The sequence below is a fragment of the Pseudophryne corroboree genome, chromosome 5 (genome assembly GCF_028390025.1).
Source record: "Pseudophryne corroboree isolate aPseCor3 chromosome 5, aPseCor3.hap2, whole genome shotgun sequence".
NCBI classification, from domain to species: Eukaryota; Metazoa; Chordata; class Amphibia; order Anura; family Myobatrachidae; genus Pseudophryne; species Pseudophryne corroboree.
In genome coordinates, this window is record NC_086448.1 from 38,630,745 (window position 1) to 38,658,653 (window position 27,909).

The following is a 27,909-nucleotide window of genomic DNA, read 5'->3' on the forward strand; positions in this document are numbered from 1 at the left end:
TTGCGAGCGAACAACTCGGAATGAGGGCCTATGATCCGTACGCATGCACAGTTGATCGATAATCGGCCGCCTTGCGAATTCGCACAAGTCTGAATTAAGCCCTACATTGCAACCAGACCTAATTAACTGAAACATAATTCTTCATTACAAGTTTTAAGATGTCCAAAAAAAGTGTGAGGGGTGCAGTACACGCCCCTATCCCGGGGAATGTGACGGTCACTTTGACACAGTCTGCTTGTAAAATAAGTCACTTTGAAGCCCCTGAGAGGCTCAGGATGGGATCAGGTGGCTTTTGCAGCTCCTGTACCCAAAATTACCATCACAGAATCCCATAAACCTCCTCCCTTCATTCCTGTCTGTCCCTGTGAAGTTATTTCAGATGCTGCAGTAAGAGGACAGAAATACCCAGAAATTGGCTATAATTGGATGGAGGCTTGTCAGTCGGTGCCGTTTTCCCCCCTGTTCTCCCAGGGTGGCTCCTGAAACTCAATCCCATCTCCCAGCCCCTCCTCTGTGCAGTCCCAGCTCAGCCTCCCCTGTCTGTCCCAGTGTAGCCTCAGACCTCCTCCCAGCAGTTCATTCTCTGCCTCTGTTCCCCTGCTCCAGCCCAGAATCATTGTCCTGGCAGCAACCACCAGCCAACTCTGGAATTTCATTTATGCTCCCCAGCCCATCTGCCCACCTCTTCTGCAAACTTGGATTTGGGATGTAGTTTGATGAACTCTTTTCCCCTTTCATCCTGTGGCTGCTGAGACATTGAGGGTTCTCCTGGCCTGTCCCCATGCACATCCTGTGAGTGACAGCTTTACAGCGGGGTCTTTGGAGGTCTGGGACTGTTCTTGCAGAATAGGTGAGTTGCATTTACCCAATAGCTCACACCTGCTGCACACTGTGAATAATATAGGTGCGTCCGGATACTGGGACACTGTAAGGGATCCATGTGTGCTGGGCAGTCATTACAGTACCAGGGCAATATGTCACATATGTCTTTCTCTGTTAGTGTTCCTTCAAATTATTTTATTAGTAGGAAAATCACACATTTGTGTTACATGCAATTATTGGAAAACTCAATGGGCTGGATTCAAATGTTGCCCCCCCCCCCCCCCCCCCCCCGCCCCCATCCCGGCTGCGATTGCGCCCACCAGCGGTTATTCTAATGTTACTTCCGATGAGAGCGACAAGTTAATTTCAGCTCACTAACCCCGGAGGTAGCGAGCTGAAATGTGCGTAAAGAGACACGTTTGGTCGCCCAAACGGGTCTTTTCACAATCGCGCCCATTAGTTTAGTACTGGGGTGATAAAGAGGCCATTTAACTATTGCCGCTTTATCTCCCATCATTTTAGACAGGATATAGGGGGGCTCGTTAAGATCTGAATCCCCCCAATGAGTTTTGGAATTGATCAAGTTGATTTCCAAGGTTAGGATTAAAGGGTCTACTGCTGTCTGTGGTTCTTGACTTTTCAGTTTGGACCATCATAATATGCAGATGAGCTGTAATAATGGGATCCGGTCAGGATTACGACCGCCGGGATCCCAACTGTCGAAACACAGTCGCCGCAACCTGCAATAATACATTAAGTTTAAAGTGTAACTAAAATGATGTAGTTTCCCCAGCCAGACCTTATGGAGAATCTGCTACAATGTAACATGAGTACTAGACAAGGTCTGATAGCTAGTATTCTGTGTTTGTACTTGTAGAATTCATTATGACTGGTGAAGTTTATCAGACACAGGTTACGGTATTGGTTCAGCCCTGTTTGTACTTGTATCTAATAGTTAGAGAATGACCAGTACATATTTAATAGGATAAAGCTCTTAAAGCAATGCCCTAAAGAGGATCGTACTATTCGCTTCCCCGAGTCAGCACCTGCTGCAGCGTTTTATACCTCTGCCCCTGGGGCACGATATCTTTAATAATGTAACATTGCAGAAATGGTATGACTGCTGTCACATTCTGTACATTGCTTGGAAAGAGTGTTACACACATGATCATTGTACTTTATTGCAGAGAAGTGGTGATTGTGGGCCCGCGGCTAAGCCGCACTGCGATGTGGCAAGATGGTCTAGCAACAGTGGCCACAGACAGGAGTTATTCGCAAAGTGATTGACAGTCAGGTGGCATTTACAGTGGGTACAGGGGGAGTGGCTACAAAAACAACTGTTTCGGGGGCGTATCCAAGTCTGCGACTGCAATCCCATACGCAGCTGCAGTGTCTCCAGCGTCTTACCTCCTGCACCATGATGCATGAGCATAGGGCGTTGCATCTTTGTAAAGCCGCTGGTGGGCATCTCAATACAAATCCAGGTGGCTGCAACATTTGCATATGTATGCTGCTGCACAGCCACCGTATACAATTTTGCAGCTGCATTTGCGTATCAGACCTTGTGTCAGTAATTGAGAAAGTGCTGATATTGTGGGAAAGTTCTCTCTAGAAAAATGAAAGGAGAAAGTTACGCTGGGGTCTTATTAACAAGGATACAACATTGATGGATATAGAGAATGATGATCACACCTGTAGTGTAAATGGTGATACTTTAGAATGGATACTACTTACAGTACTCTAAAATAGACGTGCTCCATGTCATTTGTGATGTGCACGAATCACCTGTTATATAGTAACAAGGTACATGAAATCAGGATGCCGGGAGGGGATTTTGCCCGATGAGCGTCAGCTGTAATAGTCCATGATTTGTAAGGAGAATATTTATATATGTAACTGATGACAGAACAAAATGTTACAAGACCCAATAATGAGAAGTAGAGAAAGTATTTCTGATCATAGGAGGCTTTGCAGTGCAGGTGAAAGCTTTGGAGGTCGTATTCCACCAGTTGCCCAAGTCCGCTGAATTTGCACAGAGTTGGTTTTTGCGGAACAAGACTGTGGCATTTGCTGGAGAAGTCTGTAAAGGCTTTTGGCAGTGGGGTAACCAGAGGCTTGGAGGCCCCTGGCAAACTCTCAAGGTGGGCCTCCTATTTCTATAAACCCTTAGGTCTACATGTTTAATCATATTCCAATAATTTCTGTATCATGCATATTAGGAATACATGAGTCGACGCTTCAAGATAGTGTCATAGCCCTGTAAGTGTGTCGGCTCCGCTTACCCAACTGCTAATAGTTATTGGCGGCAACGGGATGATAGGTCGACAGTCAATAGGACAACACCCTATGGTCCACATTTAGTCGACATTGACAAAATGTCAATGAGACAATGGCCGACGCGGCAAAAGGTCGACATGCTTTTTTTTGGGGGGGGTTCCTTTTTCATACTTTACCATCCACGTGGACTATGATGGGAATAGTAACCTGTGCTGTGTACAGCGAGGCACCGTGCAAGGGGACGCGGTACACTTACTGGCAGGGACGGCTCCAGAGGTTGGGCTGCAGCTCAGTTCAAAATCCAAATAGTGGAGGTAACCCAACTGCCGGAGAGTCAGATTGGGATGACAGTTGGTGGCAGTTGGTGTGGCTCCCCTATTTGAATTTTGAACTGAGCTGCAGCCCAACCTCTGGAGCCACCTCTGCTTATTGAGGTTCCTCGTGGTAATACGGAGAAAATTACACCAAAATTATCTTAAAAACCCATGTCGGCTTTTCCTGTGTCGACCTTTTGTCAAGTTCCAAATGAGTGTATCCGAGAAAGCAATATGGGATCATCAGCGTGACCATCAGACATCTGAGTAACCCGAAAGTCACTCTGCTGCAGCCAGGGAAACTGTGTCCTTATACGCAGCTCATACGCAGCCCCAGTCAACATCCTCCCATTTTCTGGAATTCTTCCTGTCGCCATCCCGTCGCCACCCTCCAATGCTAGCATCATGCTTCTATGTTTGGGGCACTGCGAGTGACACCACAGCCCAAGATTTGCACATGCGCCGGAGGTGTGCATAATTAAACATTGGGTTTGCGTACATGGCTGCATCAGGCCCAGAGAACAGAGTTGGTGCACCTGTGTGCCTAGCATCAGGCCCAGAGAACAGAGTTGGTGCACCTGTGTGCCTAGCATCAGGCCCAGAGAACAGAGTTGGTGCACCTGTGTGCCTAGCATCAGGCCCAGAGAACAGAGTTGGTGTACCATTGTGCCTAGCATCAGGCCCAGAGAACAGAGTTGGTGCACCTGTGTGCCTAGCATCAGGCCCAGAGAACAGAGTTGGTGCACCTGTGTGCCTAGCATCAGGCCCAGAGAACAGAGTTGGTGCACCTGTGTGCCTAGCATCAGGCCCAGAGAACAGAGTTGGTGCACCTGTGTGCCTATCTTTGTGGAAAGGTCTAAAGCTGGGTACACACTGGAGCAACGAGGATTCGTTCTGACATCGGAACAAATCCCGTCAGCTCAGATTGCCCGTACACACTGGGGCGACTTTATTAAGCGATCATGTTCCGTCCTTCATTAACATACTAAAGGATGCTAACGATGTATGGTCAGGTTTGATATGCAGCACATCAAACCTAACGACGTTCCATGTGACCGCGGGAGCGCCCATATTAAGCGTTCACACTGAGCGATGTAGATCCGCTCGATCGGATGGTATATCGCTCAGTTTAAGTTTTTATAAAGATTTTGGAAATAATGGTGGAGGCAGTACCATTAGGGGACCTGAGGGGGTTAGGTGATACAGAACGTGTGACAAATGTGCAATGCACGGGTACCTGACTACTGCTAGCGCTGGAATTTCATGTAGCTACTGCGTACGACGCATCGCTAATCTGGGTAAAAAGGGAAAAGATGGGTGTCCGATACGAGTGGTCCTTGCTATGCTTCATGCCAGGCATCGTTATGCTCAATGTGTCGCTTTATACCGATTACTTTGCGACACAAATACTTAGGACACTATAGGGCTAATTCAGACGTGATCGCTGCTGTGCGTTTTCACACATCGGGCACTCAGGTCTGATCTGCGCATGTGCCTGATTGACAGGCAGAGGCGTTTGCTGCGCGGGAGGGGGCGGCCGGAGGCGTTCGGCCGCCGTTTTAGGAGTGCAGTCTGGGCAAGGCAGGTGTGCCCGGACTGTGTGGGGGGCGGGCTGTGGCCGCTGCGACTCCGGATGCGGCGAAAAGTCGCCTACCAGCTCAGCGATGCTGCACAGGTAGGGACTTACTCGTCGGGAGCGATAGCATCGCTGCAGTGCGATGCTGTCGCAACCGTGCGGTGGGGGAGGGCCAGACATGCGGGACGGAATAGCCCTGTGCTGGGCGTCCACCCGCATGTCAGGGTGGCTGATCGTAGCCGTGCAGTTACGATCAGGTCTGAATCAGTCCCTATAAGCAAATTTTTACGTGGTTACGATGCGAATAAGAGGCAATTGGGGTCATTCCGAGTTGATCGTAGCTGTGCTAAATTTAGCACAGCTACGATCATTTACACTGACATGCGGGGGGGACGCCCAGCACAGGGCTATCCCGCCCCGCATGTCAGTGCCGCCCCCCCTTCCCCGCAGAAGTGCAAAGACATCGCACAGCGGCGATGCCTTTGCACTTCAAGAGTAGCTCCCGACCAGCGCAGCTTTAGCGTGCTGCCTGGGAGCTATTCGTCACTCCCCGGCCCGCAGCGGCTGCGTGCGACGTCACGCAGCCGTCGCGGCCCGCCACCCCAACGGCCCAGCCGTGCCTGCGTTGACCGGACCACACCCCCAGCTTTAGCGTGCTGGCCGGGAGCTACTCGTCGCTCCCCGGCCCGCAGCGGCTGCGTGTGACGTCACGCAGTCGTCGCGGCCCGCCCCCCCAACGGTCCGGCCACACCTGCATTGGCCGGACCTCGCCCCCTAAACCCAGGTCCAGCCCCCTCCCATCCAGCGATTGCCTCTGCCTCAGAGGCGAACGCTAGGCAACAACGGCTGGCATGCGCAGTTCTGACCCGATCGCTACGCTGCGAAAAACTGCAGCGTGCGATCGGGTCAGAATGACCCCCAAAATTAAGTGAAAAGTACGCAAGCATGGGAATCACTACCCAGGCAACTTGCGTTATATGACATAAAAAGGATAGATATATGAGGACGCATCTGTACATACCAGAGCCCGAGAGACAGGGAGGATCTGTCAGCTCTATCAATGAGACCAAACAAATCACATAAACTCTTACATTCACTTTAATCCTTTAAATTAGAATAAGCCGTATCTGTGCGGCGCACATCAGCCACAACTGCCAGATCTCATCTCGCTGTGTTCCGTGTATTACGTATATCTATATTATGTATACTGTATATCAGAGAGATCAAAAACAATTCCTACCATAACTTCTACTACACGTTCCTTTCAGGAGTATCTGATTCTGCGCTTGCTGGATGCTTTATGCCGACAACTGAGATTTAGTTTGTAAATGAAGCTTGATAATTGCAGATAATTATGGAATAAGCATGTTCGCTGTTCTTTTCAAACTGCCATTTGCGATGTTTCACTGGCATATACCATGGCGAGGTTCTGTACCGTGTCTGTGAACATAGATGGCGATCTGAGGCTAGAGATAAAATGTGTCTCACAAGCATGCAAACAAGGCTATCTGAGGCTCTGTCTGTGCAGTGAGGTCCATCGCACAAGGAGAGGACAACCGTATAGTGATAATGTGGGATTTGCCACTGGAAATCTTGTAAAGTAAGCTTCCGCCTGTAACTGAACATGCAGCGTAAAACCTCCCCCACCACAGCCCACCAGTGAGGTGCAGGTCAAGGGTCCAGGAACCCCAGCCCAATTTTTTAGCTCCTCTGTCAAATCATTTCTCTTGACAATAGATGTTCGGGCATAACCTACACTTGGCTTCCCTGGCTGAAGAGCTGACAGTTGAGAAAAAAATAACAGTTGTAAAGGACAATTCCTTCTGAAGGCTTCATTTTACCAGGGGCCCATCCATAGAACTGACAGAGGACTCCCAGGATAAATGTCTCTGTGATGTCACTGGTTCATAGGGATTTAGAGGATGTATCCTCTGTGATGTCACTGGTTCATAGTGAATTGGAGGCTGTACTCTCTGTGATGTCGCTGTTACATAGTGAGTTGGAGGTTGTACTCTCTGTAATTTCACTATTACATAGTGAGTTGGAGGTTGTCCTCTCTGTGATGCCGCTATTACATAGTGAATTGGAGGCTGTACTCTCTGTGATTTCACTATTACATAGTGAGTTGGAGGCTGTACTCTCTGTGATTTCACTATTACATAGTGAGTTGGAGGCTGTACTCTGTGATGCCGCTGTTACATAGTGAATTGGAGGCTGTACTCTCTGTGATGTCACTGTTACATAGTGAGTTGGAGGCTGTACTCTCTGTGATTTCACTATTACATAGTGAGTTGGAGGTTGTACTCTCTGTGATGCCGCTGTTACATAGTGAATTGGAGGCTGTAGTCTCTGTGATGTCACTGTTACATAGTGAGTTGGAGGCTGTACTCTCTGTGATTCCACTATTACATAGAGAGTTGGAGGCTGTACTCTCTGTGATGTCACTGGTACATAGTGAATTGGAGGCTGTACTCTCTGTGATGTCACTGTTACATAGTGAATTGGAGGCTGTGCTCTCTGTGATGTCACTGTTACATAGTGAATTGGAGGCTGTACTCTCTGTGATGTCACTGTTACATAGTGAGTTGGAGGTTGTCCTCTCTGTGATGTCACTATTACATAGAGAGTTGGAGGCTGTACTCTCTGTGATGTCACTGGTACATAGTGAATTGGAGGCTGTATTCTCTGTGATGTCACTGTTACATAGTGAATTGGAGGCTGTGCTCTCTGTGATGTCACTGTTACATAGTGAATTGGAGGCTGTACTCTCTGTGATGTCACTGTTACATAGTGAATTGGAGGCTGTATTCTCTGTGATGTCACTACTTTAGTGAATTGGAGGCTGTATTCTCTGTGATGTCATGGTGTTATGGTGAAGTGGAGGCTGCATTCTCTGTGATGTCACTACTTTAGTGAATTGGAGGCTGTATTCTCTATGATGTCACTACTTTAGTGAATTGGGGCTGTATTATCTGTGATGTCATGGTGTTATGGTGAAGTGGAGGCTGCATTCTCTGTGATGTCACTACTTTAGTGAATTGGGGCTGTATTATCTGTGATTTCATGGTTTTATAATGAAGTGGAGGCTGCATTCTCTGTGATGTCATTACTTTAGTGAATTGGAGGCTGTATTCTCTGTGATTTCATGGTTTTATAGTGAAGTGGAGGCTGCATTCTCTGTGATGACACTACTTTAGTGAATTGGGGCTGTATTATCTGTGATTTCATGGTTTTATAATGAAGTGGAGGCTGCATTCTCTGTGATGTCACTACTTTAGTGAATTGGAGGCTGTATTCTCTGTGATGTCACTACTTTAGTGAATTGGGGCTGTATTATCTGTGATTTCATGGTTTTATAATGAAGTGGAGGCTGTATTCTCTGTGATGTCACTACTTTAGTGAATTGGAGGCTGTATTCTCTGTGATGTCACTACTTTAGTGAATTGGGGCTGTATTATCTGTGATTTCATGGTTTTATAATGAAGTGGAGGCTGCATTCTCTGTGATGCCACTACTTTAGTGAATTGGAGGCTGTATTCTCTGTGATTTCATGGTGTTATGGTGAAGTGGAGGCTGCATTCTCTGTGATGTCACTACTTTAGTGAATTGGAGGCTGTATTCTCTGTGATGTCACTACTTTAGTGAATTGGGGCTGTATTATCTGTGATTTCATGGTTTTATAATGAAGTGGAGGCTGTATTCTCTGTGATGTCACTACTTTAGTGAATTGGAGGCTGTATTCTCTGTGATGTCACTACTTTAGTGAATTGGGGCTGTATTATCTGTGATTTCATGGTTTTATAATGAAGTGGAGGCTGTATTCTCTGTGATGTCACTACTTTAGTGAATTGGAGGCTGTATTCTCTGTGATGTCACTACTTTAGTGAATTGCGGCTGTATTATCTGTGATTTCATGGTTTTATAATGAAGTGGAGGCTGCATTCTCTGTGATGCCACTACTTTAGTGAATTGGAGGCTGTATTCTCTGTGATTTCATGGTGTTATGGCGAAGTGGAGGCTGCATTCTCTGTGATGTCACTACTTTAGTGAATTGGAGGCTGTAGTATCTGTGATTTCATGGTGTTATGGCGAAGTGGAGGCTGCATTCTCTGTGATGTCACTACTTTAGTGAATTGGAGGCTGTATTCTCTGTGATTTCATGGTTTTATAGTGAAGTGGAGGCTGCATTCTCTGTGATGTCACTACTTTAGTGAATTGGGGCTGTATTCTCTGTGATTTCATGGTTTTATAGTGAAGTGGAGGCTGCATTCTCTGTGATGTCACTACTTTAGTGAATTGGGGCTGTATTCTCTGTGATTTCATGGTTTTATAGTGAAGTGGAGGCTGCATTCTCCATGGTGTTATTGAAACAAAGTGAGTTGTGTACTTTATCCTCTGTGACATCACTGGCTGATGATGAATTTGAGGCTGTGGGTCTAATGCTGAGATAGAACTGTGCATGCATTACGGCTGCGCTTCGCTTGCACGACGATTGATTAGCAATGACGGACGCAGTGAGGATTTATTCTCAAAGTGAGTGACAGGTAGTAACTGTTTGGGGGGGGGGGGTAATTGGGGGGATGGTGGATCAAAGGCAGGGCCATGTCTGAGGCCACAACTATGAAGTCATATTACAGTTGTAATGGCTCCGATAGATTACTTACGACGGACATTCTGAACAACCACAGGGTAGGTCCAATGGTACGATTTATGGGCCCAATTCAGACCTGATCGCAGCAGCAAATTTGTTCTCTAATGGGCAAAACCATGGGGGTCATTCCGAGTTGATCGCTAGCTGCCGTTGTTCGCAGTGCAGCGATCAGGCTACAAATCAGCATTTCTGCGCATGCACCGCAATGTGCACGCGCAACGTACGGGTACAAAGACATTTGTAGTTTTGAACAGGTTCTAGCGAAGCTTTAAGTCGCACGGCACAACTCAAGAAGATTGACAGGAAGGGGGCGTTTCTGGGTGTCAAATGGCCGTTTTCAGGGAGTGTTTGGAAAAACGCAGGCATACTGGGGAAAATGCTGGCGTGGCTGGGCGAACGCTGGGCGGGTGTGTGACGTCAAAAGCCAACCCTCCAACGTTAGAATCAACGCACACGAAGAGTAAGTCCAGGGCTGGTCTTGTTTTGCACAAAATGTTTTTGCAGGCGCTCTGCTGCACAGGCGTTCGCACTCCTGCAAAGCGAAAATACACTCCCCGGTGGGCGGCGACTATGCGAACGCAGGACTGCAAAAAACAGCTAGCGAGCGATCAGGTCTGAATTACCCCCTATATGCATTCAATATTGTCAATGTTGTGTCTTTGTATGCAAGAGGTGGCTATGAGAGGCTGGCAATTACATAACAATTTAAAAGGGATGTAATCTACGTGATGTCACTGGTTCATGATGAATTGGTGGCTATATTCTATGTGATGTAATTGGTTCATAGTGAATTGGAGGCTATATTCTTTGTGATGTCATTGGTTCATAGTGAATTGGAGGCTATATTCTTTGTGATGTCATTGGTTCATAGTGAATTGGAAGCTGTATTCTTTGTGATGTCATTGGTTCATAGTGAATTGGAGGCTATATTCTATGTGATGTCATTGGTTCATAGTGAATTGGAGGCTACATTATAAGCACACCTCCCAACATGCCCCTCTCCAGGACACAATGCTCTGCTCCTGGACTTCCCTCTTACTGTATGATTGCCATCACCTGTGGTGACACACCTCTCTCATCCATTAACCTGTTCAACACTGGTGCCGGCAACCACACATTATGAGGAAAGTCCAGGAGCAGAGCATTGTGTCCCTCCTGGAGAGGGTCATGTTGGGAGGTATGTTATATGTGATGTCATAAGTTGAATTGGAGGCTGTGTTCTATGTGATGTCATTGGTTCATAGTGAATTGGAGGCTGTATTCTATGTGATGTAATTGGGTCATAGTGAATTGGAGGCTGTATTCTATGTGATGTCATTGGTTCATAGTGAATTGGAGGCTATATTCTATGTGATGTCATTGGTTCATAGTGAATTGGTGGGATTTCACTGGTTCATAGTAAATTGGAAGCTGTATTCTATGTGATGTCATGTCACTGGTTTATAGTGAATTGGTGGCTATATTCTGTGTGATGTCACTGGTTCATAGTTATTTAAGGAGCTTTAATTTGTATAAAATTGCATTTGTTTCAGCCATTAGGGTGTGATTGGGGCATTACATGTACAGTAGGTCTACATGTTTGATGTGCATAATCCCTGAAGCCTGCACACTTCCCTGACACAGGAGGCCATGTTCAGATGTAGAGATTGCACTTGCCATAGGGCAGTTGCAAATTTCGATGTTGGGACCGATGGTTCACAGATGGTGCAGCAAAGTAAACACTGAGACAGAATAAGGCTGCTGCAAGTGACAAAAAGACACAGACACGGTTGCAGCAAAAGACGCTGCTGCATCGGCATGCACCCTGAATCCGGCCTGTGCATCTTCCAGGTGGAAATCCTTACATGCAAATCTCTGGTGTTCATGTGAACCTATTATTACCTGTTTTATCGCAGTGCTGTGTGTAAGAGGAGAGTCAGGCCTGGTCATTGGTGGAGAACCCTTAGTATCTGAAGTGGATCAGAGCTACTTTGATGTATACAACAGAATGGATTAGCAGTGGATTATGCCGCGGAGAGAGTGGGAACGACTGCACAACCTCATTCCTGCATTCCAGGGACAGAGATTATGCAAAGTCTGGAAGCAGTTTTACTGAAGGATCAATTTGTTTGAAAGAAACGTCTAGAAAAATGGCGAAACGTATTCCTCATGGTAGCTGTCGGAGCGGGTGGCGGCTGTGTGTCAGTTACTCACACTGTGCATTTTGTGTTGATAATGAATATTTGTGGGCGGATAAATATTTATTTCATTCATTCATTTATATTTATCACTGTCTAGTCCGATAAATGGAAAGTTGCATCAGTTTTATTCTGCAGGACATTTGCTTTTATTTACATGTCTGCGTCAGTCCAATCAATCGTCACAACTTTTTGAAAATATCTCTAGGAATAAACTATTGTGTAAGGCCACTGGCGTATCTATAATGGGAACATTGTGTGCGGTGCGCACGGGCCCCTGAGTCCAGAGGGGGCCCGCACCGCACACACCGCACCCGTTTCTTCTATATACTTACCTTTCTGGTGTCCGGGTGTGGGTCCCCTCCTCTCCCGAGTCCGGTAGCCGTAGCAGCGCTGTTAGTGCTCTATCTGAGCACCACAGACTCCGGCACAGTGCCAGAGTCTACAGCGCATGCGCAGGTCTCCGGAAAAATGTCCACCATGCCTCTAAATCCCAACAGTCGGCATGCCGACTAGCAGGGACTATTCCCACTCGTCCATGACACCCATAGAGTGGGAATAGAACCTGTGGCGACTGCAGCATGGTGACCGCAGCGAGTCCATAAGGGACTTGTTGCACTCGCCCCCCTAACCCCCCCACCGGCATTCCGCTGCCGAGATCCCCAGCGGCGGTCACCCATGCCCAACCCGCTTTGTATTCACCCTGTGCATGTGCTACTTGTTATAAATGGCATCCGGTTAGCATACCGGCGTTCGGTATGCCGGCAGTTGGAATACCAACACTGGAATCCCGACACTGGTCAGAAGATCGATGCCCGATGCCGGGATCCCGACATCGATCACAATGCCGGCCACGGAATCCCGACTGTCAGCATCCTGATCATAAGTATGCCGTAGAGGGTTAGGCTGCGGGGGGAGGGGGAAGAGGTTAAGGTTTAGGCGCTATGGGGAGGGTTAGGCTGCAGAGGGGGGAAAGGTTAGGGTTAGGCTGCGGGGAGGGGGAAGAAGTTAGGTTTAGGCGCTAGGGGGAGGGTTAGGCTGCAGAGGGGGGAAAAGTTAGGGTTAGGCTTCGGGGAGGGATGCATAGGATTAGGTACTACAAAGGGAGGGTTAGGCTGTGGGGGAGGGGGAAGAGGTTAGGTTTAGGTGCTAGAGTGAGGGTTAGGCTGCAGAGTCGTGAAAGGTTAGGGTTAGGCTGCGAGGGAGGGGGAAGAGCTTAGGTTTAGGCACTTGGGGGAGGGTTAGGGTTAGGCTGCAGAGGGGGGAAAAGTTAGGATTAGGCTGCAGGGAGGGATGCATAGGGTTATGTACTACAAAGAGAGGGTTAGGCTGTGGGGGAGGGATGGATAGGGTTAGGTACTACAAAGGGAGGGTTAGGCTGTGGGGGAGGGGGAAGAGGTTAGGTCTAGGTGCTAGGGGGAGGGTTAGGCTGTAGAGGGGGAAAGGTTAGTGTTAGGCTTCGGGGATGGATAGGATTAGGTACTACAAAGGGAGGGTTAGGGTTAGGCACTAAGCGGGGAAGGTTAGGATTAGGCTGCTGGGGGAGGGACAGGCTATGGATAGGGAGGGTTAGGGTGGTAGAGTGGGGGGGATTAGAATACTTACCTAGCAGTTGTTGGGATTCTGTGCGTCAGGATGCCACTGTCGGTTTTCTGACCGCCAACATCTCAATCGCCAGGATCCCGATACCATTCAGTTATAAATAGCTAAAATAACACTATTGCTGATAAGAAAAGTTAGAGGAGCAAAGAGAAGTTTGCAAGCAATACAAGTAACTAGTATATACTAACCAGATTTTAAAGTAGTTTTTTATTCCTCCGTCTACTGCACATTACGATCGACAATCAATGAGACCATATTAACTTAAGCATATTACAGTCTGAATTAATGACTGCAATAAAGTTTCCCAGTGATTCATTAACATGTGTAACAATGTAATCTTCTGCTGAACGCATCAAAGCACCAGCCAGATAGAGACAGATTGTAACATTTCTCATAATAGATACCATTTAGCAGATTATGACATTTCTGTCTCCACGTTACTGTAATGAAATTATTAATTCTTATATTCTCTCTGTCACAAGAATTTCCATGATGAAAATAATGAATGTTTTATATTTTTTATTATTAGTGCTTAGGAAGACGAATGTAGCCTGGGATATGTTCATCTTAATTACAGCTAAAACACATGACATGATACTGTATTAGCTGGAAAAAGTCTTAGGATATCCCCATTATTCTTGTACTGATAATTACTACAATAATAACTGCCAGAGAACAATCATTTGCAGGCAAGAAAGGCTCCCAGCAAATTAAACTTTCCACAACAGTAATAACACCAGGAACGTACGGTAAACAGGATGACTTTCCTTTATTTGCACGTACTGTATATGGCATAATCCAGCTTTTACTTTTTGGTTGCTTTATCTCTGTGTTTTTGTTATGTCTTTATATCATTATCTTCCCAATACAACACAACACAACACTGGATACAGTTGTATCTGGAAGCCATGTTTGTGACAGCTCTGAGACGGCCATCTTGCGTTACCTCAGGGATGCTCAGATGACCAATGTTCTTGCAAGTGATCTGATGCTGCATCTTCGTACACCTGAGAGGACCACAGGAGCCGGCAGTAGGCATCTGTTTGTACAAGACCCCTCCTGCGGAACTACCACAACGTAGCAGTAGCGGCTGCTACCGCATGGCGTCCCCCTTTGAATCAGACCCCACGGCCTCCTATGCCTGCGGCTAGGTGTCTGTGAATGCAGCCGCTTGCATTAAAACAACTGATACCGCTGACCCAAAACCGTACACATTGCACCCGTAGAAGTATACTTACCTCTCCGTAGTCCCGTTTTGGCTGGTGCTGCAGACAGAAATACAGTAACCAGGAAACTGGCACGGCGGCCATTTTCCCGGAGATTTGTGCATGTTCCCAGAGACCTGCTCAGTCTACGGCATTATCAGAGGGGAGGGGGCCAATACGCAGCGTGCACATGGGCCCTCCCCTCTCATAAACCACCCCAGGACACGACACTCCCATAATACCCCCATACAGAATGGTATAGCTTTGCGTACACTGCTAGCCACCTCCCAGTCGCCACCCAGTCACTGGCCATTACTTTTCTTTGCAGTTGCAAAAAACCCCGCTGCACTACAAGAACATTGGAACAGTGCGCGGCTCTGATGCAGATCCATAAATTCATCCATGTATTTCCTTGCATGTAATACAATACTGTACATGGGAACCGTGGAGATTAGTCACATTTACATTCTCAGATGGTCAATTACCTGGGTCATGAAAAATCCAAACAATTATTTTAATATAGTGACCTGTCTGGAAGTTCTCTACCTATAATACCTTCTTTACCAGCAATGCCCTCTATATAACGTAACAATAACTTGAGCATCAATAACATCAAAATAGTTTATTACCTGAACAGCAAAGGGGAACATACCTATAGTCTGTGCGTGGTTACGTGTTTATGGTATTTCCTACACATGGAGGGCGTGTGGGAGCATGTTCTGCATTGAGATAATTACCGGCAGCCTCTCACTCTCAGAGATCACACGCAGGTCCCCCATCTAATAACTCTGGTTTCAATATTTCACTTTTACAGAGAAACATGATCTAAGCTGTAAGCAGAAGTGTCCAGTCTCTCCTGTTCTATAAGTAGCTTCATCATCCTCCCTTCTGACTGATCTATCGTTTGTGGGGGTGTGGTTCATAGGGTTGACCACACTTAGGTTGACAGTGTCTAGGTCGACCACTATTGGTCGACAGTGACTAAGTCGACACCTAAAATAGGTCAACACAAGCATTAGGTCGATGTGAGCAAGGTTGACCTGACAAAAGGTCGACATGAGTTTTTATATTTTCTTGGATGTCGTTTTCTGCGTAGAGTGACCGGGAACCCCAATTACTGCACTGTGTCCTCGCCATGCTTCGGGCAAGGTGCCTCGCTCCGCTACCGCTGCGCTTGGCACAGATTACCGTTCCCAATCGTAGTCCAAGTGGATCGTAATGTATGAAAAAGTTAAAAAAATGAAAAAAATTGTGAAAAACTCATGTCAACCTAGTGTCATGTCGACCTAGTACACGTTGACATAGTGACCATGTCGACCTAGAAACCGTGTCGACAAAAATGCATGTCGACCAATAGTGGTTGACCTATAGACTGTTGACCTAAGTGTGGTCGACCTAGAGAGCGGATACCATTTATGGTAGGGCTGCACTGTGCCATCTGCAATAGCACCATCCAATCACACACTAACCTGCTACATAGACTATGTGACTGCGCTGCACTCACTCTGACATCACCATCCAATCACACACTAACCTGCTACATACACTGTGTGACTGCGCTGCACTCGCTCTGTGACATCACCATCCAATCACACACTAACCTGCTACATACTGTGTGACTGCACTGCGAATACTCTGTGACATCACCATCCAATCACACACTAACCTGCTACATAGACTGTGTGATTGCCCTGCCCTGACTCTGTGATATCACTATGTAATCACACGCTAACCTGCTACATGGACTGTGTGGTCTATTCATGAAGCAGTGAAAAGAGTGGAGAAGTGAGCCTATGGAGATGTTGCCCATGGCAACAAATCAGCTGCTCCGTACAATTGTATAGTATGTAAATTATGTTACTTCAATGCTGATTGGTTGCCATGGGCAACTTCTCCACAGGCTCACTTCTCCACACTTTTCACTGCTTCATGAATAGACCCCTGTGTGACTGCGCTGCCCTTACTCTGACATCACCATCCATTCACACACTAACCTGCTACATAGACTGTGTGACAGTGCTGCCCTCGCTCTGTGACATCACCATCCAATCACACACTAACCTGCTACATAGACTGTGTGACTGCGCTGCCCTCACTCTGTGACATCACCATCCATTCATACACTAACCTGCTACATAGACTGTGTGACAGTGCTGCCCTCGCTCTGTGACATCACCATCCAATCACACACTAACCTACTACATAGACTGTGTGACTGCGCTGCCCTCACTCTGTGACATTACCATCCATTCACACACTAACCTGCTATATAGACTGTGTGACTGCGCTGCCCTCACTCTGTGACATCACCATCCATTCATACACTAACCTGCTACATAGACTGTGTGACAGTGCTGCCCTCGCTCTGTGACATCACCATCCAATCACACACTAACCTGCTACATAGACTGTGTGACTGCGCTGCCCTCACTCTGTGACATCACCATCCATTCATACACTAACCTGCTACATAGACTGTGTGACAGTGCTGCCCTCGCTCTGTGACATCACCATCCAATCACACACTAACCTACTACATAGACTGTGTGACTGCGCTGCCCTCACTCTGTGACATCACCATCCATTCACACACTAACCTGCTATATAGACTGTGTGAAAGTGCTGCCCTCGCTCTGTGACATCACCATCCAATCACACACTAACCTGCTACATAGACTGTGTGACTGCGCTGCCCTCACTCTGTGACATCATCATCCAGTCACACACTAACCTGCTACATAGACTGTGTGACTGCGCTGCCCTCACTGTGACATCACCATCCATTCACACACTAACCTGCTACATAGACTGTGTGACTGCACTGCGCTTACTCTGTGACATCACCATCCAATCACACACTAACCTGCTACCTAGACTGTGTGACTGCGCTGTGCTCACTCTGTGACATCACCATCCAATCACACACTAACCTGCTACATAGACTGTGTGACTGCGCTGCCCTCACTCTGTGACATCACCATCCAATCACACACTAACCTGCTACATAGACTGTGTGACTGCACTGCGCTCACTCTGTGACATCACCATCCAATCACACACTAACCTGCTACATAGACTGTGTGACTGCGCTGCCCTCACTGTGACATCACCATCCATTCACACACTAACCTGCTACATAGACTGTGTGACTGCGCTGCCCTCACTCTGTGACATCACCATCCAATCACACACTAACCTGCTACATACTGTGTGACTGCACTGCGCTTACTCTGTGACATCACCATCCAATCACACACTAACCTGCTACATAGACTGTGTGATTGCCCTGCCCTGACACTGTGATATCACTATGTAATCACACGCTAACCTGCTACATGGACTGTGTGGTCTATTCATGAAGCAGTGAAAAGAGTGGAGAAGTGAGCCTATGGAGATGTTGCCCATGGCAACAAATCAGCTGCTCCGTACAATTGTATAGTATGTAAATTATGTTACTTCAATGCTGATTGGTTGCCATGGGCAACTTCTCCACAGGCTCACTTCTCCACACTTTTCACTGCTTCATGAATAGACCCCTGTGTGACTGCGCTGCCCTTACTCTGACATCACCATCCATTCACACACTAACCTGCTACATAGACTGTGTGACAGTGCTGCCCTCGCTCTGTGACATCACCATCCAATCACACACTAACCTGCTACATAGACTGTGTGACTGCGCTGCCCTCACTCTGTGACATCACCATCCATTCACACACTAACCTGCTACATAGACTGTGTGACAGTGCTGCCCTCACTCTGTGACATCACCATCCACTCACACACTAACCTGCTACATAGACTGTGTGACTGCGCTGCCCTCACTCTGTGACACCACCATCCACTCACACACTAACCTGCTACATAGACTGTGTGACTGCACTGCGCTTACTCTGTGACATCACCATCCAATCACACACTAACCTGCTACATAGACTGTGTGACTGCGCTGCCCTCACTCTGTGACATCACCATCCAGTCACACACTAACCTGCTACATAGACTGTGTGACTGCGCTGCCCTCACTGTGACATCACCATCCAATCACACGCTAACCTGCTACATAGACTGTGTGACTGCACTGCCCTCACTCTGTGACATCACCATCCAGTCACACACTAACCTGCTACATAGACTGTGTGACTGCACTTCGCTTACTCTGTGACATCACCATCCAATCACACACTAACCTGCTACATAGACTGTGTGACTGCGCTGCCCTCACTCTGTGACATCACCATCCAATCACACACTAACCTGCTACATAGACTGTGTGACTGCGCTGCGCTCACTGTGACATCACCATCCATTCACACACTAACCTGCTACATAGACTGTGTGACTGCGCTGCCCTCACTGTGACATCACCATCCATTCACTCACTAACCTGCTACATAGACTGTGTGACTGCGCTGCCGTCACTCTGTGACATCACCATCCAATCACACACTAACCTGCTACATAGACTGTGTGACTGCGCTGCCCTCACTCTGTGACATCACCATCCAATCACACACTAACCTGCTACATAGACTGTGTGACTGCACTGCGCTTACTCTGTGACATCACCATCCAATCACACACTAACCTGCTACATAGACTGTGTGATTGCCCTGCCCTGACTCTGTGATATCACTATGTAATCACACGCTAACCTGCTACATGGACTGTGTGACTGCGCTGCCCTCACTCTGTGACATCATCATCCAATCACACACTAACCTGCTACATAGACTGTGTGACTGCGCTGCCCTCACTCTGTGACATCATCATCCAATCACACACTAACCTGCTACATAGACTGTGTGACTGCACTGCATTCACTGTGACATCATCATCCAATCACACACTAACCTGCTACATAGACTGTGTGACTGTGCCGCAATCACTCTGTGACATCATTATCCAGTCACAGACTAACCTGCTACATAGACTGTGTGACTGTGCCGCTATCACTCTGTGACATCATCATCCAATCACACACAGCAACCTGCTACATAGACTGTGTGACTGCACTGCAATCCTTCTGTGACATCATCATCCAATCACACACTAACCTGCTACATAGACTGTGTGACTGCACTGCATTCACTGTGACATCATCATCCAATCACACACTAACCTGCTACATAGACTGTGTGACTGTGCCGCAATCACTCTGTGACATCATCATCCAGTCACAGACTAACCTGCTACATAGACTGTGTGACTGTGCCGCAATCACTCTGTGACATCATCATCCAGTCACAGACTAACCTGCTACATAGACTGTGTGACTGTGCCGCAATCACTCTGTGACATTATCATTCAATCACACACTAACCTGCTACATACTGTAGACTGTGTGACAGTGCTGCCCTCACTCTGTGACATCACCATCCAATCACACACTACCCTGCTACATAGACTGTGTGACAGCGCTGCCCTCACTCTGACATCACCATCCAATCACACACTAACCTGCTACATACTGTAGACTGTGTGACAGTGCTGCCCTCACTCTGTGACATCACCATCCAATCACACACTACCCTGCTACATAGACTGTGTGACAGCGCTGCCCTCACTCTGTGACATCACCATCCAATCACTCACTAACCTGCTACACAGACTGTGTGACTGCACTGCGCTCACTCTGTGACATCATCATCCAGTCACAGACTATGGTGCCACACAAATATCTAATCTAAGGTCACTTCTCTGAGCAATGAGCCGAATGTCGGTATGTGTAACCTCGATACTATGGAATTCCTCAGAGCTTTGCTGGGATCTCCTAAATTAGCATGTGTGGGACAAGAAAAGCCAAAGAGAAATGCGTACAGTGTGACAAGTACAGGAATATATAACTCACGTGCCTGTTGTTTTTTTATTCTTACCCGCTATACAAGTGTTTCTCAATATGAAGGTTCAGAGGATCCTGCATTGTGCAGATCCTCAGTTTAATACACGATATTCTAAGTCATAGCTGTCATAGCTGTCTGCCTCCGTAGTCTCGGGAGGACAGATCGAGTATCTGGCTGTGAGGAAGATTTTCATCTTTACATGACTTTAATGTATTGGTGTGAATACGCCTCCAGCAATTCTATAAAATACATAGTTTTATCTTTACAAGTTCAGAAAGCAGACCTGATTTATAGCTACCCAGGGGCAACACATGCGCACAGTGCTGTCTGGATGGTATAAAGGCTTTGATGAAAACACAAGGGGGGAATGTAAAGAAGTGGAATATAGGGGGGCATGTACTAAGCAGTGATAAAGGTGAAGTGAGCCAGTGGAGAAGGTGCCCATGGCAACCAATCAGATGCTCTGTATGTGTTTATTTATAGTACGCAAATTATAAATGTTACGTCAATGCTGATTGGTTGCCATGGGTAACTTCTCCACTGGCTCACTTCTCCACTTTTATCACTGCTTAGTACATATCCCCCTAAGTCCACGAGTTCAAACTGGCCACATACAGTATTGCTGTCAGTTTTGGCCTCCAGAACCGAACGCCCGAATTAACACCTAATAGTGTGGAGGGTTAATATGCAAGCCTGGTGTTTTGCAAAGGTCATGAATGGACAAAATTGCAATCTATTTGTGTCAAAATCCAACAGAGAATGTATCTGGCTGGGAATATTGTTTATTAATGGTCCTCTTATAAATAAGAGGTACAGTACAATAAACATACGTAACAAGTTGTTAATAATTTACACTCAATTAAGGGGTTCAAACAGGGAATAAATATATTTATTTTGCACAGTTAATTAAGTAAGGGTGGACTACTAAATTTGAATTAAATAATGGACCAATAATATTTGCATGTTCATTGTGAGCATATAAACTAATTAATAATGGAGACAGGTGCATGCTGGCACTTGTAGTGCCAAGAGTGTGCAATATAATTGGTGCCTCCATCATTAATTAATAGAGATGTGCAGTTCAGCTTTACTGAAATACAAACACACCCGAATTTAGGGCTTCTGAGCCTAATCCAGTCCCAGTTTGGAATCACTTTGGGGTATCTAGTGGAACCGAGTCCAAGATCGGTCTATCGTCAGTTTTAGACTAGGATTTAAAAAACCGAACTTGGGTTTTGGATTTCATGTAAACAGGTCCAAATGACACGATTTTATCTATATTAAAGGAATTATAAACAAAAACAAAACATGATGATCAATTAGATCTAAAACAAAAACCATGGGGGTCCGCACACATTTCTATTAATTACTAAATGTGATGCAAATGAACATATTAGTATCCCATTACCTAAATAAGACTAATATTGACTCTGTAATATTCATTAAATATTATATTGTCTGTGCATTAAAAATGTTTATTATTAATTTGCGCCAACTATATTTTCATTAAATAATTGTGCCCCATAAATATATTATTTCATTGTTTTTTCCCCCTTAAGTGTCAGGGTTGTGAATTGCAGGAAATTGTTTAGAAATCACGGCTCTGGCAATTATCCATCAACTTTTACCTAAACAAATCCGCTAGTTTGTAACTCGCCCAAAAAGTCATTTGAAAATCAGTGGAAGCCAAAAGCTAAGAGGGGCTATTTGCCATGGCTTGAGCAAAAGTGTATGAGGGCACATCTATATATACAGTAAATACAGGGCAGCCATCGGGGGGTTGGGGGGGGGGGACTGAAGGGACTGGTGTCCCAGGCCCTTGCAGAGAGGGGGGCCCACCCCTGACTCCAACCACCAATACCTGGAAAGTGAAATAGGCTGTGAAACAACAGCGGGATGATGCACGGGGAGGACCTCTTATAACAAGCCTTCCCTGCGCATCAGCTCTCTGTGAGCCGTTCCTGTAGGTCCGCAGCGCTCCACCTATATGTAATATCACAATGTATGACATCATATAGGGGTGAAGCGGGGAGGCAGAATCTTTTTTTAGGGGGGAGCTGTCTTTTTTGTCAGTCCCGGGCCTCACAATTTCTGATGGCAGCCCTGAGTATATACAGTACTATAGTAAATAAATGGACCTGGCATCTGCTGGGTCACCTCAGCTGCTCCTCTTCTAAGCTGCTCACCTCATAATGTCCCCAAGCCCACCCTCTCCCATTATACTTAGAAACCCACTGGTTAGTTATTCAGCTCTCAACAAAAAGTTTGTGTATGTACATATGTCTATCTCACTGGGACAGAAAGTGTGCATCTCTTGGGGACTCAACAACAATGTTGGAGATGACCTGAGTTATTCTGTAAAACTCCCCCACAACAGAAACACCTAAGTTCTTTTGAGTAAGTGAGTTAGGTTTTTCTGTATTTTTTATTTCTTTTCATTTATTGAGATTGCTGTATTCTATGTGTGTTTTTAAAATATTCTTAATAATCTTTGTAACCTTTTTGTAACTAAAGCTCTGAAGTATTCTTCAAATTAAATATCTAATTTTAGTTCTGATTCTGTGATTCTTATGAACCAAGGCCTCTTGGCCCACGTCTACTTACTTTTCTAAGTATTGCAGTGTGTGTGTGACAGGTAGAAGCGAAGGCTACCTTGCGTTTATACGTTAATTTCCTCTTGCTGGAGGCAGCTAAAGTATTTGAGTAATCCCGCGTGTCGAAAGTGACCCCCACGTCGCATGTGGCAATTCTCAAATTGGCGTATTTGTGGAATTGGCCGGCAGCGTCATGACACACACACACTTATACACTGGGGTTAATTTTTTTGTTGGGAGCCAATTAACCTACCAGTATAATTTGGGATTGTGGGAGGAAACCGGTGTCCTCCGAGGAAACCCACGCAAGTAGGGGGAGAATATACAAACTCCACACAGTTAGGGCCATGGTGGGAATCGAACCCATGACCTAAGTACTGTGAGGCAGTAATGCTAACCATTACACCGTCCGTGCAGCACATTCCTGGTCCTCTTCTCTCTCCTTGCGGCGGCACACCTAATGCACGCCACACGTGCAAGTGGGTTCTGTGGAGAGCACCTAATTTATATCAGGCTCCAATTTTATACTTACAGTATATACATATATAAGTAAAGCTGTAAAATATTGATTTGAAGGGGCAAAGACTTGTGTTTGGAGACGGTACAGTGGTAGGTTAAGGTGACAGTGGGACAGATGCACTAAGTCTTGGATAGTGATAAAGTGATAGTGTAGTGATGAAGGCTTAGTACATCTCCCCCTTAGGGCTCTAGGCTTTATGTCCACCATGGACCGATGGACATATCATACAGTATGCGACATTGGTATGAGGAGTGGAAGCTGAATGTGGCAAGGGTGGATTTGTTAGGGACCATCTACTTACTAGAAAGGTGGGCTGAGCACATGGGACACCAGGCTCAGGTTATTTGGAATACAGTGTTACTCACTCCAACCCTTTGTTGTGGCTTCGCCTACCTGCTTCTGTTGTGTTAAGCTAAGTTATAACTTGCATGTATCCCGGAATGTTGGGGACCTGTTTTGGAGATACAGTAGGTACTATTCAGCGCATGGAAACCAAAATCACAAGTAAACACTCCAAGCCCCCTTAATAAATAGACCTATTTTCCCTTTATCCAGCCACACAATTTAATAAATACACACCTTGTGTAATGCAGGACCCCACATTGCATGATTCCCCTCTGCAATATATTGACAGCTACCCACATTACATTAATAGCCCCCACTTAAAAAAGAGACACAATATTAATTGAATAGCCCCATCCAGCCAAAATCTTACATTAAATGACTGTATGATACGATGCTAGCGACCACTGCATTCATTTAAATTATATTCATATAATCAAACTCACATTACACAGGCCCGGGCTCCACCCATGGGTGTAGCTATAGTGGGTGCAAGGGGTGCCATTGCTATGGGCCCTGGAGGCTTAGGGCGGCCTGGACCCAGGTTATTAAATGTGTGACATTACATTCACTGTGAGAGGAGTGTGTACTGGATGTTATAATGGTAATGGGGCACTGTAATGTGGCACAATTTGAAATGGGGAAATATGTCATAATGTAAATTGGGGATACTGTGGGGCATAATGTGTAGTGGCAGCCCTACAATGTGACATAAGGTAAACTAGGGAACTACGATGGTTCCAGAAAGGAAGTACGACACTGATATGAAGCATAACACTATACCCCTTTTCCACTAGCTCAAAAAACACGGGTAAATGCACGGGGGCGCGCATTTACCCGTGTTTTTTGCAAGTGGAAAAGGGTAAACCCGGATCAAGTGACCCGTGAATCCTACCCGGCTATTTACCTGGGTAGGACACGGGACTGATCCGGGTAGGGTTGTAGTGTAAACGGGAGCCGTGTCGATGCGACACGGCTCCCATTTACACTGTATGGAAGGGCGGCGCTGGGAGATCATGTGATCTCCCTGTGCCGCCCCTGCCGCGTCACTAGAAGCGTCACCAACCCGGCATATGCCGGGTTGTGACTGCTGATGGGAAAGGGGCCGAGCACGGGTCGCAGCAGGGGGCAGCTCCCGTGTCAGGCTCCCGGCTGCGACCCGTGCTCGTAAGTGGAAAAGGGGTATGCACTACCCTGTAGTATGGTTCAGAAAATGGGACATAACAATAATAACTGCTGCGGAGAGGTGTCTCACAAGAAGCATTGAGACAGGGGCCTCTTCAATATGCTGATATGGGGCCCACAAAGTTCTGGTTACACCCCTGCCCTTCAACCAAAATTAAAACCGCATAGAGAATTTGATAAAAAGTTCCATTAATCCTGACCGCAAAGGCTGGTAATTTGTTTTTGACAATATTCTCCACGTCGAAGTCTGCTTGGCCCAAATCTGCCGACTTAGGCCCAACATCAACGATATGACAAATATTCTCCACGTCGCAGTCTGCTTGGCCCAAATTTACCGACGAGGCCCAACATCAACGAGATGACCCCCTATCTGCCTGTGTCACGCCGAAAGTGACCACGTATGTTACAGTATGCGATGGTGCCCAGCGACACGTTAAACCTTATTTGAAAATCTTACAACACATTCATTTTGACAATTGTGGAGCGAGGTGAGAACCCCATTCCCCCCCCCCCCCCCCCCCCCCCTCTACCTTCGGAGCTTTTAATTCATCTGCTAGTTTGTGAGTGAAATGATCCTTCAAGAACAAAGAGATTGTTTCCTTTAATGTTCTTCTAATGAGTCTTTGTTATTAGAAAGTTCTTTATTTTTCGCGTTCTTTATAACAGACTATAGGATCCGGCTCCTGCTGTGCCCCGGGATCACGCTTTACGCCTCTATTTATCTACTGAGTTTATCACTCATGAGGTTTGTTCTCTCCCTGCTACAGATCTATACGGAGAGTCGCCTTTATTCCCTGCTCCTCATTGTGTTCTCTGCTGAATGTTGTGATTGTCTGTGCGTTTGAGTAGGTACTTTCAGAAGCAGCAGGTGCGGACCCAGTCTATATATTCATCTTTGCACCCTGCAATTTTCTCTCTTTCATGCACTTTTCTAGTGTATGCGTCTTATTGCTATAGGTTACTTCATTAACCCTTTCTCAGGTGCACATAAGAAACAAAACTGAATAAAACAGAAACTGGTTTATCGCTGTAAAGCCTCCACCTTTTATGGAACGTAGAGTTCTATCTTGAGATAAGAAAACCTCCCTCAATATTTGGCCGATTTGCTGCTTTGGGAGAGTGGTTGGATTCTTAACTAATTGATTTACCAATTTTGTAAAATGAAAAACTTAATTAAGGCCAATTTCATACCAGAGTTTCAGGATGGTTTTTATAATAGATTGAACGGCTGTTATACAGCGATATTTGTAGCCATGGGGCTAGGGGCTGTAACCACTTTAGTGGGATCCCTACGTTTATATGAAATGGTCATTTGCATCTATGACGCAGAACAAGGCCGCATCGCAACATTCAGTAAGATACTGTACATTTGGTAAAGTAAATACCCACAATAGGGTTAAGCAACGTCTTCAAAACAGTTCCGCAAAGCATTTGGGTGCAAAACATCACATGTTCCACCTGCGGAATGACCTCAAGTGTTCCCTGTGCTACGCCAACAAGACCACACAGTACTGTGGCGTGAATTGACCGTTTTCTATAGGGATCGATAATACATTTATTGAGAGATGTTAGAAGCTTTCTTTCTTTCTTTCTTTCTTTCTTTCTTTCTTTCTTTCTTTCTTTCTTTCTTTCTTTCTTTCTTTCTTTCTTTCTTTCTTTCTATTAATTAGTGGTAGTATGGTGGCAGACAAAAGAACAGATTACAAAACCAACCAACACATGCATACAAACTCAAGCACTGGCGTTCAACTCTCCTGCCGAAGCACGCCCGGACTGACTGCACCATCTCACACATATAAGGAGAGCGCATGCAGCTCATAGCAATAAACAACTAACTAAATTGTAGTTCTTTTTCCGCCACACACAGAAAGATCAATTACCAACAGGCATAACAAAGGGACGGGAGAGAGGGATTTCCACGAGCAAGAGGAGAGTGCTGCCAGCCTGGAGGCGCTAATATCACTTCCATAAACACCTAATAGGCTACATAACTGACCAATGAAAATTATTACAAAGGCGAAGTTAGCAAATTTTAAAGGGGCCCTGCTCCTACAACCTCGCAAGGTGTAACCCTGCTCAGGCACTCTATGCCACACACCTCACTCCTCACTCTCCCCTGTGAGCTGCTTCTCTCTCCTGTTGCCCTACTTTATCACTCTCTCCCCACCCACTTCTCTCTCTCTCTTGCTGCATACATATATCATGCACTTTGATTGCGATACATCTTGCTCCTATTTGCATGTATGCCAGCAGGGTTTTTTTCCCTACATTTGTGGCTCAGTTCCTCAGCATGTGCCTTTAGCTCTCCCTGGCATATGTGACACAGTTCCTCAGCATGTGCCTTTAGCTCTCCCTGGCATGTGTGACACAATTCCTCAGCATGTGCCTTTAGCTCTTCCTGGCATGTGTGACACAGTTCCTCAGCATGTGCCTTTAGCTCTCCCTGGCATGTGTGACACAATTCCTCAGCATGTGCCTTTAGCTCTCCCTGGCATGTGTGATACAAATCCTAAGCATGTGCCTTTAGCTCTCCCTGGCATGTGTGACACAATTCCTCAGCGTGTGCCTTTAGCTCTCCCTGACATGAGTGACACAATTCCTCAGCATGTGCCTTTAGCTCTCCCTGGCATGTGTGACACAGTTCCTCAGCATGTGACTTTAGCTCTCCCTGGCATGTGTAATACAGTTCCTCAGCATGTGCCTTTAGCTCTCCCTGGCATATGTGACACAGTTCCTCAGCATGTGCCTTTAGCTCTCCCTGGCATGTGTGACACAATTCCTCAGCATGTGCCTTTAGCTCT

At 46.2% G+C, this 27,909-nt stretch overlaps 1 protein-coding gene across 1 annotated transcript in view; it reads left to right on the forward strand.

Annotated features, from left to right (window-relative positions):
* Nucleotides 1–741: 741 nt before the first annotated feature.
* Nucleotides 742–27,909, forward strand: part of COL22A1 (collagen type XXII alpha 1 chain) — a 381,368-nt gene continuing 354,200 nt past the window's right edge. The window contains exon 1 of the mRNA XM_063925140.1: nt 742–850. The gene's annotated coding sequence lies outside the window, so the exon portion shown is untranslated. The remainder of the gene's footprint in view (nt 851–27,909) is intronic.